Source organism: Eubalaena glacialis, chromosome 3 (assembly GCF_028564815.1).
Source record: "Eubalaena glacialis isolate mEubGla1 chromosome 3, mEubGla1.1.hap2.+ XY, whole genome shotgun sequence".
Taxonomy (NCBI): Eukaryota; Metazoa; Chordata; class Mammalia; order Artiodactyla; family Balaenidae; genus Eubalaena; species Eubalaena glacialis.
Genome location: NC_083718.1, coordinates 131,003,699 through 131,020,730, shown reverse-complemented (window position 1 = coordinate 131,020,730; position 17,032 = coordinate 131,003,699).

The following is a 17,032-nucleotide window of genomic DNA, read 5'->3' as shown; positions in this document are numbered from 1 at the left end:
GTTGAATAATAGTCGTCACAGTGGGCACCCTGCTCTCATTCTTGATCTTAGAGGAAATGGTTTCAGTTTTTCACCATTGAGAATGATGTTGGCTGTGGGTTTATCATATATGGCTTTTATTATGTTGAGGTAGGTTCCCTCTATGCACATTTTCTGGAGAGATTTTATCATAAATCGTTGTTATATTTTGTCAAAAATTTTTCTACATCTATTGGAATTATCATATGGTTTTTATCTTTCAGTTCATTACTATGGTGTATCGCATTGATTGATTTGCATATATTGAAGAATCTTTGCATTACTGGGATAAACCCCATTTGATCATGGTGTATGATCCTTTGAATGTGTTGTTGGATTCTGTTTGCTAGAATTTTGTTGAGGATTTTTGCATCTGTGTTCATCAGTGATATTGCCTATAATTTTCTTTTTTTTGTGGCACCTTTGTCTGGTTTTTGTATCAGGGTGATAGTGGCCTCGTAGAATGAGTTTGGGAGTGTTCCTCCCTCTGCAATTTTTTGGAAGAGTTTGAGAAGGAAGAGTGTTAGCTCTTCTAATTGTTTGATAGAATTCGCCTGTGAAGCCAACTGGTCCTAGCCTTTTGTTTGCTGGAAGATTTTTAATTACAGTTTAATTTCATTACTTATGATAGGTTTATTCATATTTTCTAATTCTTCCTGGTTCAGTCTTGGAAAATTGTACTTTTCCAAGAATTTGTTCATTTCTTAGTGGTTGTCCATTTTATTGGCATATAGTTGTTTGTAGTAGTCTCTTATAATCCTTTGTATTTCTGCAGTGTCAGTTGTGATTTCTCCTTTTTCATTTATAATTCTGTTGATTTGAGTCTTCTCTCTTTTTTTCCTGATTAGTCTGGCTAATGGTTTATCAATTTTGTTTATCTTCTCAAAGAACCAGCTCTTTTAGAGATCAGTTTTACTGATCTTTGCTATTGTTCGCTTCATTTCTTTTTCATTTATTTCTGATCTGATCTTTATGATCCTTTCCTTCTGCTAACTTTGGTTTTTTTTAATTCTTCTTTCTTTAATTCTTTAAGTATAAGGTTAGGTGGTTTATTTGAGATTTTTCTTGTTTCTTGAGGTAGGATTGTATTACTATAAACTTCCCCTTAGAACTGCTTTTGCTTCATTCCACAGGTTTTGGGTCATTGTGTTTTCATTGTCATTTGTTTCTAGGTATTTTTCCACTCTCTCTTTGATTTCTTCACTGATGTCTTGTTTGCTTAGTAGTGTACTGTGTAGCCTCCATGTGTTTGTATTTTTTACACTTCTTTCCCTGTAATTCATTTCAAATCTCATAGTGTTGTGGTCAGAAAAGATGCTTGATATGATTTCAATTTTCTTAAATTTACTGTAGCTTGATTTTTGACCCAAGATGTGATCTGTCCTGGAGAATGTTCCACGTGCACTTGAGAAGAAAGTGTATTCTGTTGTTTTGGGATGGAATGTCCTATAAATATCAATTAAGTCTCTCTGGTCTAATGTGCCATTTAAAGCTTGTGTTTCCTTATTTATTTTCTGTTTGGATGATCTGTCCATTTGTGCAAGTAGGGTGTTAAAGTCCCCTACTATTATTGTGTTACTGTTGATTTCCCCTTTTATGGCTGTTAACATTTGCCTTATGTATTGTGGTGCTCCTATGTTGGGTGCATAAATATTTACCATTGTTATATCTTCTTCTTGGATTGATCCCTTGATCATTATGTAGTGTCTTTCCTTGTCTCTTGTAATAGTCTTTATTTTAAAGTCTATTTTGTCTGATACTCCAGCTTTCCTTTGATTTCCATTTGCATGGAATATCTTTTTCCATCTCCTCACATTCAGTCTGTATGTGTCCCTAGGTCTGAAGTGGGTCTCTTGTAGACAGCATCAATACGGGTCTTTTTTTTGCATCCATTCAGCCAGTCTGTTTCTTTTATTTGGAGCATTTAATCCATTTTCTTAATTGTTTTGGGTTTGTTTTTGTAGGTCTTTTCTTGTGTTTCCTACCTAGAGAAGTTCCTTTATCATTTGTTGTAAAGCTGGTTTGGTGGTGCTGAATTCTCTTAACTTTTGCTCGTCTGTAAAGCTTTTGATTTCTCCATCAAATCTGAATGAGATCCTTGCTAGGTAGAGTAATCTTGGTTGTAGGTTTTTCCCTTTCATCACCTTAAATATATCGTGCAATGCCCTTCGGGGCTGTAGAGTTTCTGCTGAAAGATCAGCTGTTAACCTTATGGGGATTCCCTTGTATGTTATTTGTTGCTTTTCCCTTGCTTTTAATATTTTTTTGTGTGTTTAATTTTCATTAGTTTGATTAATATGTGTCTCAACACGTTTCTCCTTGGGTTTATCCTGTATGGGACCCTCTGGGCTTCCTGGACTTGATTGACTATTTCCTTTCCCATGTTGGGGAAGTTTTCGACTATAATCTCTTCAAATATTTTCTCAGACCTTTTCTTTTTTTTTTTTTTTTCTATAATTCAAATGGTGGTACACTTAATGTTGTCCCAGAGGTCTCTGAGCCTGTCCTTCATTCTTTTCATTCTTTTCTCTTTATTCTGCTCTGTTGCAGTTAGTTCCACCATTCTGTCTTCCAGCACACTTATCCATTCTCTTGCCTCAGTTATTCTACTATTGATTCCTTCTAGAGTATTTTTAATTTCAGTTATTGTGTTGTTCATTACTATTTGTTTGCTCTTTAGTTCTTCTGTGTCCTTGTTAAACGTTTCTTGTATTTTCTCTGTTTCCGAGATTTTGGGTCATCTTTACTATCATTACTCTGAATTCTTTTTCAGGTAGTTTTCCTATTTCCTCTTCATTTATTTGGTCTTGTGGGTTTTTATCTTGCTCCTTTGCCTGCAAGATATTTCTCTGTCTTCTCATTTTGTCGAATTACAGTATTTGAGGTCTCCTTTCCCGAGCCTGCAGGGTTGTATTTCCTCTTGCTTCTGTTGTCTGCCCCCAGTGGTGAGGTTAGTCTAGTGGCTTGCATAGGCTTCCTAATGGGAGGGACTGGTGCCTGCATTCTGGTGGGTGGAGCTGAGTCTTTTCCTTCTGATGAGTAGGGCCATGTCAGGTGGTATGTTTTGGGGTGTCTGTGAGCTTAGTATGATTTTAGGTAGTCTGTGTGTGGGGGATGGGTTTGTGTTCCTGTTTTGTTTGTTGTCTGGTGTGAAGCATCCAGCCCTGGGTGCTGCTGTCAGTTGGGCGGAGCTGGCTCTTGGATTCAGATAGAGACCTCCATGAGAGCTCTTGGCGATTAATTATCCCTGGGGCTGGGAATTCTTAGTGGTCCAGTGTCCTGGACTCGATGCTCCCACCCCAGAGCCTCCGACCTGACTTCTTGTCAAGGGACCAAGTCTCCACAAGTTGCTCGTCCCACAGTAAAGGAGATTAAAAAAAAAAAAACCCAACAAATGGTAAAAAGTAAAATCAAACAGAAACAAAGAGACATGCACACACACAAAAGAAACAAAAACAGAACCAAACATTAAAAAGCAAGAGAACAACAAGACAAACAAAAGAACCCAAGAATGAAATCAAACAATTAAAAAGAAAACTGACAAAAACAGAAAATCACAAAACAAAACCAAAGCAGAGTGCCAGCTGAAGAAGGAAGCAAAGAAACAAACTGACAAAAATGATTAAAAAAGAACACAAAGGATAAAGAAGACAGACCAACAGCAAAGCACCATAGAAATAGAAATATAAAAAATAAAATAGAAAATGTATTAGAGAAAAAAAAAGACAAAACTCCAGAGAAATGGTAAAAAAAAATCAAACAAACAGAAACAGGGAAACACACACATGGAAAAGAAACAAAAACAGAACCAAATAAAACAAGAAGCAAGAGAACAACCAGACAAATAGAACTCAAAAATGAAATCAATTAGGATCAAAGCTAACAAAAACACAAACCTAAAAACTAAACCAAAGCAGTGTGCCAACTGAAGAACAAAGCAAGGAAACAGAAGAAAATGATAAAAATAATAATAAAATAAGATAAAATAAAAAGGGAAAAAACACAGGACAACAGAAAAGTAAAAATGGAAATATAAAAAACAAATAAAAAATATATTAAAGACAGAAGAAAAAAATAAGGGAAAAGAACAACATAAAAGCAAAGTAGGGCTTTCCTGGTGGCGCAGTGGTTGGGAGTCTGCCTGCCAATGCAGAGGACACAGGTTTGAGCCCCTGGTCCGGGAGGATCCCACATGCCATGGAGCAACTAAGCCCGTGCGCCACAACTACTGAGTCTGCACTCCAGAGCCCGTGAGCCGCAGCTGCTGAGCCTGCATGCCACAACTACTGAAGCCTGCGTGCCTAGAGCCCATGCTCCACAATGGGAGAAGCCACCACAATGAGAGGCCCGCGTGCCATGGCAAAGAGTGGCCCCCTGCTCTCCGCAACTAGAGGGGGGCCACGCACAGCAATGAAGATCCGATGTAGCCAAAAATGAATAAATAAAATAAATTTTTAAAAAAAGCAAAGTAAAAATAGAAGTATATTAAAAAAATTAAAAATATGTTATAAAACATGAAGATCCCAAGACTAAAACAAAAAAAAATACTAAGACAACAAGAAAAAAACAAACAAAAGGAAAGAAAAATACAAACAAAAAAGAAAACCAGAATCAACAACAGAATGAATCAAAACATAATAAAATTAATAGTAATAATTATGTTTCCCTGGGATCTCAGCTATAAGTGTCCTTGCACATGCCGTGAGCCACAGCCCACCTCTGCCTCCCCAAGAGGCTCTCTTCTGCCTCTGGGTTGGTCTCTGTACCTGCTGTGGGCCCTGTGGGGACCACTCAGACTCTTATTTGGCCCAATTCCTGTGTGTGCTTGACCCCAAAGTCCACAGCTGCCAGAGCTAGACCGTTTTCATTTGTGGGAACACTGATTGTCTACTTAGATATTCCATAAACACAGGGTCTACCTAGCTGATTGCAAGGATGTAATCTGCAGCTTGTACAGCTGATGGAAAGATTTTCTATCTTCTTCTTTAGTCGCCCCATCCCTGCGGTTCAGCTTTGGTTTTATCCCCACATCTGCATGTGGTCCATCCACAGGAGTCTGGTCCTGAGGCTGCTTAGGAGCTTTTGGGTCTGCCCCAGTAAGGACAGGGTGCAGAGGTGTTATGACTGCTTGGATCTCAGGAGCCCCAGTGGCACCAAGTACACAGGGAAGCTGGCAGCCACAGGCGCAAGAGATATGGCCCTAGTGAGGGCCTTTTCTGGCAGCTGGCATAAGGAACATGAGGGCAAGCCCTATCCGAGCTTTTCCTGACACCTGGCAGCAGGCATGAGAGAGACAGCGCTGAGGGGGCTTCTTTTATTGTCCATCAGCAGGCGCCAGCGTGTGGGGAGAGAGAGGCTACAATAGTGGCTCCTCCCTCTGCTTGTAACTCATCAGTAGTACCCTGCTTCCATGGCAGTCTGGTCTTCCTCCATAGGCATTCCCTGCTGCTGATTTCCCCCCTCCTATCCCCTTAATCCGTCTCCCCACAGCCAACAGCAGTTCTTACTCTGGGCCTGTCCTCCAATCCCCACGCTCCAGCTCCCAGACCCCTTGCACACCTGTGAACACACATCCCAGTGTGGAGCACATAGGGCCATGGTACAGACTGTCTGTATTTCTCACCCTGTCCCATCTTCCACAGATCAGCCACTTCACCCTCTTCCAACAGCCTCAAATGCTTCCCTTCTGTCCCAATAGATTTCCCCGTCAGAGACGGGTTTCCCCGAATTCGAGAATCTCTCCTCTGCTTCAGCTCCCCCACCCCTGAGTGCAGGTCCTGTTCCACTTCCTCTCCTTCTCCTTCTCCCTTCTTTTTTTCATCCTACCCAGTTATGCAGGGATCTTTACAGTCTTTTCCAGTGTCTAAGGTCTTCTGCTAGTGTTCAGCCAGTGTTCTGTGAGAATTGTTGCATCTATGGGTGTATTCCTGATGCATCCGTGGAAAGAGATGAACTCCACATCCTTCTACTCCTCCATCATCTTAATTCTCTCTCTGGTATTGAACGGTGTGGCGCCCAATTACCTCCACGTGAACATGCACCCACCACAAGCAACAGCTCCTCAGTCCAGGAAAAGGGGTGCACATCGCCATCTGGCTTCAGGGCAAGGTCCTGACCTTGCCCAACTGCAGTATCCTAAAGTTTTTTTTTTTCTTAACCCTGGTTCTTTTTTTTTTTTTTGCCACACTGAGTGGTTTGTGGGATCTTAGTTCCCCAACGAGGGATCAAACCCCAGATCTTGGCAGTGAAAGGGTGGAGTCCTAACCTCTGGACCACCAGGGAATTCCCAACCCTGATCTCTTTTTAAGGCACTCTTTTGTTGTTATTTTTAATTTTCTTATTGTCCTTTTTTGTTTTATTGTTCATGCTTTTATTGAAGTATAATTGACTTAACAATATTATACTAGTTTCAGGTGTATAACATATTGATTCAATAATTTTATACATTATGAAAGTATCACCATGATAAGTCTAGCTACCATTTGTCACCATACAAAGTTATTTTAATTTTATATTATTGACTATAATCCCTATGCTGTACATTATATCCTATGGCTTATATTATGACTGGAAGTTTGTTCCTCAAATCCTCTTTACCTATTTTGCCCATCCCCTCCATGTCTCACCCCTCTGGCACCAGTGATGTTCTCTGTATCTATGAGTCTTTCTGTTTTGTTTTGTTTCTTCCTTCATTTTTTTTTTTTAGGTTCCACATACAAGAGAAATTATATGGTATTATCTTTCTCTTTCTGACTTATTTCACTTAGCATAACGCCTTCTAGGTTCATTCATGTTGTTGCAAATGTCAAGATTTCATTATTTTTTATTGTTGAGTAATATTTGATTGTACATATATACCATAACATTTTTTATGCATTCATCTACTGATGGATATTTGGGTTGCTTTCATATCTTTGTTATTGCAAATAATTATGCAATGAACATTGGGGAGCAGATACATTTTCAAATTAGTGTTTTGGTTTTCTTCAGATAAATACCCAGAATTGAGCTGCTGAATCATACAGATGTTTTATTCTTAATTTTGGGGGAACCTCCCTACTGTTTTCCATAGTGGCTGCAGAAACTTACAATTCCACTAACAGTGCACAGGGTTCCCTTTTTTCCACATCCTCAGCAACACTTGTTATTTGTTGTCTTTTTGATGATAGCCATTCTGACAGGTGTGAGATGATATCTCATTATGGTTTTGATTTGCATTTCCCTGATGATTAGTGATGTTGAGCATCTTGTCATGTGTCTGTGACCCTCTGGAAGTCTTTAGAAAAATGTTTATTCAGATCCTCCACCTATTATTTAATTAGTTTTTTTTTAATATTGTGTTGTATGTGTCCTATATGTATATTGGGTATTACCCCTTATCAAATATATCTTTTGAAAATATCTTCCCCCATTCAGTAGACTGCCTTTTCATTTTGCTGTACAAAAGCGTTTTAGCTTGATGTCTCTTGTTTATATTTGCTTTTGTTTCCCTTGTCTGAGGAGACAGATCAAAATATATATATATATTGCTAAGATCAATGTCAAAAGCATAATGCCTACATTTTCTTCTAGGATTTTTATGGTTTCAGGTCTTACATTTAAGTCGTTAATACATTTTGAGTTTATTTTTATATATGTTGTGAGAAAGTGGTCTAGTTTCATTCTTTTATATGTAGCTGTCCAGTTTTCCCAACATCATTTATTGAAAAAGCTGTCTTTCCATTTTATATTTCTGTTTACTTGGTCTTAGATTAATTGACCACATAAACATGAATTTATTTCTGGGATCTCTATTCTGTTCCATTAATTTGTGTGTCTATTTTTGTGCCAGTACCATACTGTTTTGATTACTGTGGCTTTGTAATATAGCTTGAAATCAGAAATCTTGATACCTCCAGCTTTGTTCTTCCTTCTTTGGCTATTTGGGGGGTTTTGTGTTTCCATACAAATTATAGAATTGTTTGCTCTACTTCTGTAAAAAATGCCTAGGGTACTTTGACAGGGATTGTAGGGAATCTGTAGATTGTTTTGTGTAATAAGTACATCTTAACAGGATTAATTCTCCCATTCCCTTAGCATGGATTTTCTTTCTATTTATTTGTATTGTTTTCAATTTCTTTTATCATTGTCTTATAGTTTTCAGAGTATAGGTCTTTCACTTCCTTGATTAAATTTATTCCTAAGTATTTTATTCTTTTTGATGCAAGTATAAATGAGATTGTTTTCTTAATTTATCTTTCTGATAGTTTGTGATTTGTATATAGAAACACTTCCAATTTCTGTATACTAATTTGGTATCCTTCAACTTTACTGAATTCATTTATTCTAACAGTTTTTTTTTTTTTTGTGTGGAGTCTTTAGGGTTTTCTATATATAGATCATGTCTTGTGCAAGTAGTGACAGTTTTACTTGTTTCCATCCAGTTTGGATGCCTTTTATTTTGTTTTCTCATCTGATTGCTGTGGCTAGTACTTCCAATACTATGTTGAATGAAAGTGGCAAGAGTGGGCATCCTTGTCTTGTTCCAGATCTTAGAGGAAAAGCTATTTTAAGTTTTTCACTGTTGAGTATGATGTTAGGTTTGCCACTTATGGCCTTTATTATGTTGGGTTTGTTTCCTCTCTATCCACTTTGTTGACAGTTTCTATCATAAACTGATGTTAAATTTTGTTAAACGCTTTTTCTGCATTTGTTGAGATAATCATATAATTTTTATTCTTCCTTTTGTTAATGTGGTGTATCACACTGATTCATTTGTACATGTTAAGCCATCTTGAATCCCTGGGATAAATTCAATTTGATCATGGTATAAGATCCTATTGTTGAATTTGATTTGTTAATATTTTTTGAGGATTTTTGCATCTATATTCATGAAGGATATTAACCTGTTATTTTCTTTTCTTGTAGTGGCCTTGTCTGGTTTTGATATCAGGTTAATGCTGGACTTATAAAATGAATTTGGAAACATTCTTCCTTGTTGGTATTTTGGAATAGTTTGAGAAGGACTGGTATTAAATCTTCTTTAAATGTTTGGTAGAGTTCACCCATGAAGCTGTCTTGTCCTAGACTTTTACTGGTTGGGAGTTTATTAATTAGTGATTGAATTTATTACTGATAATCAGTCTGTTCAGATTTTCCATTTCTTCCTGATTCAGTTTTAGCAAGTTGTATGAGTCTAAGAATTTATCCATTTCTTCCAGGTTGGCCAATGTTTTGGTTTATAATAGTTTGTAGTACTCTCATGATAGTTTGCATTCTGTGGTATTGGTTGGAATTTTTCCTCTCTCATTTCTGATTTTATTAATTTGGATGCTGTCTTTTTTTTCTCAATATATCTGGCTAAAGGTGATCAATTTTGTTTATCTTTTCAAAGAACCAGCTCTTAGTTTCATTGATGTTTTCAATTGCTTTTTTAAATTTCTACTTCATTTATTTCCACTCTAATCTTTATTATTTTCTTTCTTTTATAAATTTTGGTTTTATTCCTTTTTCTTTGTCTAATTCCTTTAGGTGTAAAGTTAGATTGTTTATTTGAGATTTTTCTTATTTCTTGAGGTAGGTTTATTTCGCTAGGAACTTCCCTCCTAGAACAGTTTTTGCCGCACTCCATAAAATTAAATGTTGTGCTTCCATTTTCATTTGCTCCAGGAATTTTATTTCCTCTTTGATTTCTTTGTTGACCCATTGGTTGTTTAATAGTGTGTTGTTTAGTCTCCACGTGTTTGTGTTTTTTCTAGGTTTTTTTTCTTGTAATTGGTTTCTAGTTTCATATTATTGTGATAGAAAAAGATGCTTGATATGATTTTAATCTTATTAAATTTATTTAGACTTGTTTTGTGGATTAACAAGTGATCTATCCTGGAGAATGTTACATGTGCACTTGAAAAGAATATGTATTCTGCAACTTTTGGATGGAATGTTCCATATATATGTATTAAGATTACCTGGTCAAATGTGTTATTTAAGGCCAATGTTTCCATATTGATTTTCTGTCTAGATGATCTCTCCATTGACAAATGGGGTATTAATGTCCCCTAATGTTACTGTCAATTTCTCCCTTCATATCTGTTAATATTTGCTTTATATATTTAGATGTTCCTATGTTGGATGCATAAATATTTACAAATGTTATATCCTCTTCTTGCGCTGACTCTTTTATCATTACTCAATGGCCTTCTCTGTCTTTTGTTACACTCTGTTGTAAAGTCTGTTTTGTCTGATATAATTATTGCTACCCAGCTTTCTTTTAGTTTCCATATTCATGAAATAATTTTTTCCACCTTTTAACTTTCAGTCTGTGTTTATTTAGAACTGAATTGTCCTTTGTAGTAGCATATAGACAGGTCTTGTATTTTAATCCATTCAGCCATCCTATGTCTTTGATTGGAGTATTTAGTCTATTTACATTTAAAATGATTATTGATATGTATGCACTTATTGCCATTTTAAAAATTGTTTTCTGGTTTTTTTTGTAATACTTCTCTGTTCTTTTCTTCTTTTCTTACTGTCTTGCTTTGTGGTTTGATGATTTTCTTTAGTGTTGTTTGGCTTCCTTTCTCTTTATTTTTTGTGGATCTATTGTAGATTTTTGATTTGTGGTTACTTCAAGGTTCATGCATATCAAGGTGATAGTCACTTAAGTTCAAACGTGTTCTAAAAGTACCACATTTTTCTCCCTGTTCCATGTTTTATGTTTTTTATGTCATATTTTATGTCCTTTTTTTTAAAGGAATGATTTATTTGGAACATTTTTTACATGCATTGTCATTTGATGTATGAAATATTATTTATAAGACTAAATATTTATATTTGTCTCATTTATGTGTTAAAATTGTGTTTTTTATGATTTTTGAACAGCTTTAATGAGATATAATTCACATCATACAATTCACTCATTTAAAGTGTACAATTCAGTGGTATTTAGCCTATTCAAAATTATGTAGTCATCACACAATCATCACCACAATCAACTTTAGAATATTTCATCACCCAAAAAGAAACCCCATACCGATTAGCAGTCATTCCCCATTTCTCCCCAACCCCAGCCATAGGCAACCACCAGTCTATTTCTTTCTCTATAGATTTGCTTATTCTGGACATTTAATATAAATGTAATTATACAACACGTGGTCTTTTGTGTCTGGCTTCTTTCACTTAACATTGTGTTTTCAAGGTTCATGCATGTTGTAGCATATATCAGTACTTCATTCTTTTTTACTGCTGAATAGTATTCCATTGTGTGGATATATAACATGTTATTTTTTCATTCATAATTGTTTCCACTTGCAGCTAATGAATAATGCTACTATGAACATCAGTGTACAATTTTTTGTGTGGATATATTTTCATTTCTCTTGAGAGTAACTTCTGGGTCATATGGTAACATTATGTTTAACTAATTGAGGAACTGCCAGCCTATTTTCCAAGGCAACTACACCATTTTACAAACTCACAAGCAGTGTATGAGGGCTCCAATTTCTCCACATCTTCACCAACATTTGTTATTATCTGTCTTTTTTATTATAGCCATCCCATGGGTATGAGATGGTATCTCATTGTGGGTTTGATTTGCATTTCCTTAATGGCTAATGATGTTGAGCATCTTTTCATGTTCTTACTGGCCATTTGTATATCTTCTTTAGAGAAATGTCTGTTCACATACTTTGCTCATTTTAAAATTGGGTTGTCTTTTTATTCTTGAGTTGTAAGTTTTCTTTATACTTTCTAGATAAAAGCACCTTATCACATATGATTTGAAAATATTTTCTCTCATTCTGTGGGCTGTCATTTCTCTTTTTTGATAGTATTCTTTGAAGTACAAAAGTTTTGATTTTAAGTCCAATTTATCTTTTTTCTTTTCTTTGTTGTTTGTGCTTTTAGTGTCATACCTGAGAGAGCATGGCCTAATTCAACATAATTAAGGTTTAAACCTGTGTTTTCTTCTAAGAGTTTTATAGTTTTAGCTCTTACATTTAGGTTTTTGATCCATTTGGAATTAATTTTCGTAAACAGTATGAGGTTGTGGTTCAGCATCATTCTTTGGCATGTGGGTATCTAGTTGTCTCAGCAACATTTGTTAAAAAGACTATCCTTTCTCTGTTGAGTTATTCTGATACCCTTGTTGAAAATCAACTGATTGTAAATGTGAGGGTTTATTTCTGGACTCCCAATTCCATTCCATTGATCTATATATGTTTGTCTTTACACCAGTACCACAGTCTTGATTACTGTAACTTTGTAGTAAATTTTGAAGTCAGGAAATGTGAATCCTCCAACTTTGTTCTTTTCAAGATTGTTTTGGCTATTCTGAGTCCCTTGAATCTCTACATGAACTTTCTTATACATTCTTATTTCTAGCTGTGGCTTTTTTTTTTTCTGCTTAAAGAAGACAGTTTAAAATTTCTTGTAAGGCCAGATTAGTGGTGATGAGCTCCTTTGGTGTTTGCTTGTCTGGGAAATTCTATCTTTCCTTCAATTCTGAATGATAACCTTGCCAGGTAGAGTATTCTTGGTAGTAAATTTTTTTCTTTCAATACTTTAAATATATTATGGTACTCCTTCTTACAGGCAAGGATTTTGCTGAAAAATCAGCTCATATCTTTATAGTGATGCCCTCGTACATGACTAGTTGTCTTTTGCCTTTAAAATTATCTTTAACTTTTGCCATCTTAATTATGATATATTTTGATACATATCTTTGTGTTCATCTTATTTGGGACTCTCTGTGATTCCTGGACCTGGATGTCTGTTTCCTTCACCAAGTTAGGAAAATTTTTCAGCTATTATTCCTTCAAATAACTTTTCTGTCCCTTTCTCACTCTCTTCTCCTTCTGGGATAACTATAATGTGAGTGTTAGTACACTTGATGCTGTCTCATAGGTCCCTTAAAACTATTCTCATTTTTGAAAATTCTTTTTTCTTTATATTGTTCTGATTGGGTGATTTCCACTATTCTGCCTTCCAGATAGCTTATTCATTTTTCCATATCATCTAATCTGCTGTGTGTTTTTATTTCAGTTATTGTATTCTTCAGCTCTGATTGGTTCTTTCTTATATTTTCTAACTCTTTGTTGAAGTTCTCACTTTGCTCTTCTATTCTTTTCCAAGTATTTATGACCATTACTTTGAACTCTTCATCAGGTAAATTACTTATCTCCACTTCATTAAGGTTTTTGCTGTGGTTTTGTCTTGCGCTTTTGTTGGAACACATTTTTCTATTTTCTCATTTTGACTTCCTGTGTTTATTTCCATGAATTACGTGAAACAGTTACCTCTCCTAGTCTTAAGGGTGTCGACTTGTATAGGAGGGTCCCCTGTGTAAACTATCTGTGCCACGCAGGCTAGATGGAGCTCAAGTAGGCATGATCCAGGGGTGTCCCAGGGTGCTCCTTGCCCAGGTCTCCCTGGTAGGATGGCTGGAGTTGGGGCAGTCTTGGGTGTGGGCCTGTGGCCACCCTAGTTGAATGGCTGGAGCCGGAGTGGGTGCTACCCAAGACCACTCTGGTGGTATAACTAGAGCTGGAACAGACTTAGCCTGAGATGTCCTGGAGTGCTCTGCACCAGCACCACCCTGGTGGGAGAGCTGGAGCTGAGGTGGGTATGGGTAGGGGACCAGGGACACCTTGGGAGGGAGTGGCTGAAGCCAGTGTGGGTTAGGTCTCTGAGGTGCAACTGGGCAGTCTTGAAGGCTGGCTAGAGCATCTGGACTGTGCTCCTGCCAGCACTAGCAAGGTAGAGGGGGAGCTCAAAAAATGGCACTCTTTGGCACTTCCAATTCTGAGGGTTCTAGAAGTTTCCCACCAGTTTGCCAGACCTTCTAGTGTTAGTAAACAGATTTACTTCATGTATAATGTTGTTGCCCTTTAGCCTACTCTTTTTTCACTGTGTCCCAGGGAAGGCGAGTCTGTACAGGAGCCCCTCAGTGTTATCTCTCTGTAATGTGGGTCGCTGCTTTGGAGGTGGAGTTCCTGTCAATACAGTGTCTTGGTCTCTCCTATTCATCTCTATGTGTCCCTGTCATTTTTTGTACAGAAGAGGTTCAATCACTCTTCAGTTCTTCCTCAGGAGGAATTGCTCTATATGTAGGTGTAGATTTGGTGTGTCCATAGGAGGAGGTGAGTTCAGGGTCTTTCTACACTGCTATCTTGGACCTGCCTTCCTGTTCTTATTGTTTTTATTAATTAAGATATCCAGTTATTTAAGGGATGGTTGTCAGGAATAAATGAAAAGGGTTTTAAAGAAAGTAATCAAATCAAAAGGGAAAGGAATTTAAAATTTGTCTAGATTTGAACTGAGTGGGGGTGAAGTACTTTACATGCATTATAGAACGATACCATAACACAAAGATGAGCTACTTAAATTCAACTCCCCACTCTCCATTCTAAACCTTTCTTACAGGACCCTTTATTGTTCCCTGTCGACTTCATCTTTAAAACCCCTTAGGAGCATTATGAGTTCATTCAGACTCCTAGGATGCTCTACTTCCATCTTGGCTCTCAATAATCTAGGTGTCCTTAGTCCAAGAGTGTAAATAGGACAATACTTCGTTTTTATTTATAGCACTTCCCAAAAAGTTATGGTAATCATTTGGAAATAATTTTTAATTGGCCACTAGATTAAAAGCACTATCCTTAGCTACAGAGTAAGGCAAGGACTTATACTGTGTCATATTTCTTAAGAACTTTGGAAAGAAAGGTCTTATAAACCACAACTGCAAGTCATTTTAATATATAAGGAAAAGTGAAATAAATAAATATATATATGTATGCGTGTGTGTGTATGTGTATATATACATATAAACTCTATCCTGAAGATTATGCCCTGGCGTCTCCTTTAATGAGTCAAGTAGAGATGGCTAAATAAATAAGATGGAAAGGAGGAACACAGTATTTCAACTGCATATAATTTTATTGAGGTCCTAGATTCTGTGCCAGAATATAAAGAGCATAAATACTGAACATTTCATGAAATAAGTATTCATAAGTTCAGCAGATTATTAAATAAATAAATGGGAGATAGGAGACAAATCTATGTAGAAGAATCCCAAATTATTTATGTAGATCCCCTGCCCTCAAGGAAGTCAAACCTAACTCCCCACTCCTTAATCATGAACTATAAATAGTGACTTCCCTTGAAAGAGTGCAGTATGGGGGGTTGGGAGAGTAAGTGTACAATGAAGAAACATGATAAACACTACCTCAACCTGGTGATCAAGGTCAACATCAGTGGTAAAAAGTTATGGTAACAGTATGTTCTCTTTGTGATGAAAATGGTATTTTACCTCTGTTGTCTTTTTGCCAAGAATACACAACACCTGTATGATCATGAGAAAAACATCAGGCAAATCTCAGTTGAGGAACATCCTACAATATAACTGGCTTATATTCTTCAAATCTGTCAGTCATAAAAAATGAGAAGAGTCTGAGAAATCGTCATACCCGTGACAGTTTTAACAATCTTGTTTCAACATTTGTGCATCAATTATTACAAAGGTACCATAGTAATGTTAGATGTTAATAATAAGGTAAACTAGTGTGGGGTATATGGAGACTCTGTACTATCCTCACAATTTTTCTGTGACTCTAGAATTATTCTAAAGTTAAACCATTTATTTTAAAAAGTATGATCATTTCTTCCAAGTATTACAGCTAATGGTAAGGAATGGAGACACTGGAAATAAATGTTTCTTGGTTGCCCAGAGAAAACTAATTTCACCATAGTTATGATGATAGAAGAAATAATATTATAGTGTAACCAATAATATATTTAAAAACTTGAAAAAGCTGTTTGTCTGGTTTGGTACCATGTTAGACCTCTGCTTATTCCTAGTAGTAGACATTGATTTAAATTCTGAATTGTTATTATGTCACATACTCAAAGAATTCATGTTTAAAAAATTAATTGCAATTCCTCTCACCAAGCTATGATCTCAATTAAGAGAATGGAAACTTGATATATCATAATTTATGTTGGGTGGATACATCATATCTTTAAGTTTGCTCTTGGGATTTTCTGGTCATGAACATAGAAAAAAATGACTTTCCATCTAAATTCACTCACTTGAGCTGTCATAAACAAAGAATGTCCTCAAATACAAAATGAAAAGAAAATAATAATGCATATGCACACCTATCATTCTCCCCTCCATAAATTTTCCTAAACTGGAATTTTTATTAACAAAATTTGGTGATATGACATTTCTTATAAAATGAATTGGAGATTTGTACAATTTAAAAAGTTTTTTAGTGCAGTTTGGGTAATTTGTAAATAATGCTGAAATTTAAATTGAGAGAATAAAGTTACTGCAGCTTCTTTCTCTGTAATATTTTGCATGTTTTCTTATTTCATTTTTAGTTTAGAGCCATACTAGAATTTATTCTTGGTCTCTATAATGGTAAATTGGATATTAGCTGTATGAAATGCATTGATTTATGTTATCTATTGGTTTATAACAAACTAGCCTAAAATTTAGCAGCTTAAATCCAGGAACATTTATTATCTTACAGTTTCTATAGGTCAGCAATTCAGTAACAGTGCAGCTGGATAATTCTGGTTTAGAGCCTCTCAGGAAGCTGTAATTAAGTATTCAACCAGGGCTGCATTCTATCTTAAGGCTTGAATGGGGAAAGATCTGCTTCCAAGCTCACTCTCATGGCTATGGGCAAGACTCAGAAGATCAGTTACCAAGCCCACTCATTTGGGACTCTCATAGTGCTACTTCACAATAAAGCACTTGTTGGCTTCCCAAAAGTGAATGATCAAGTTGAGAGTGTGAGAGAAAGAGAAAGCTCAAGACTGAGCCATGATATTTTATAACATAATCTTGGAAGTGACAACCCATCAATTTTGCAGTGTTCTTTTATTAGAAGCAAGTCAGTAAAGTCTAGCCCGTGCTCAAGAGGAGGGCATTCCACAAAAGCATGAATATGAGGAGGCAGGGATCAGTGGGTACTATCTGAGAAGCCTACCACAATTGAGAAGTAGCATCTTTCCCTCTTTTCTGAAAATGTTGTGA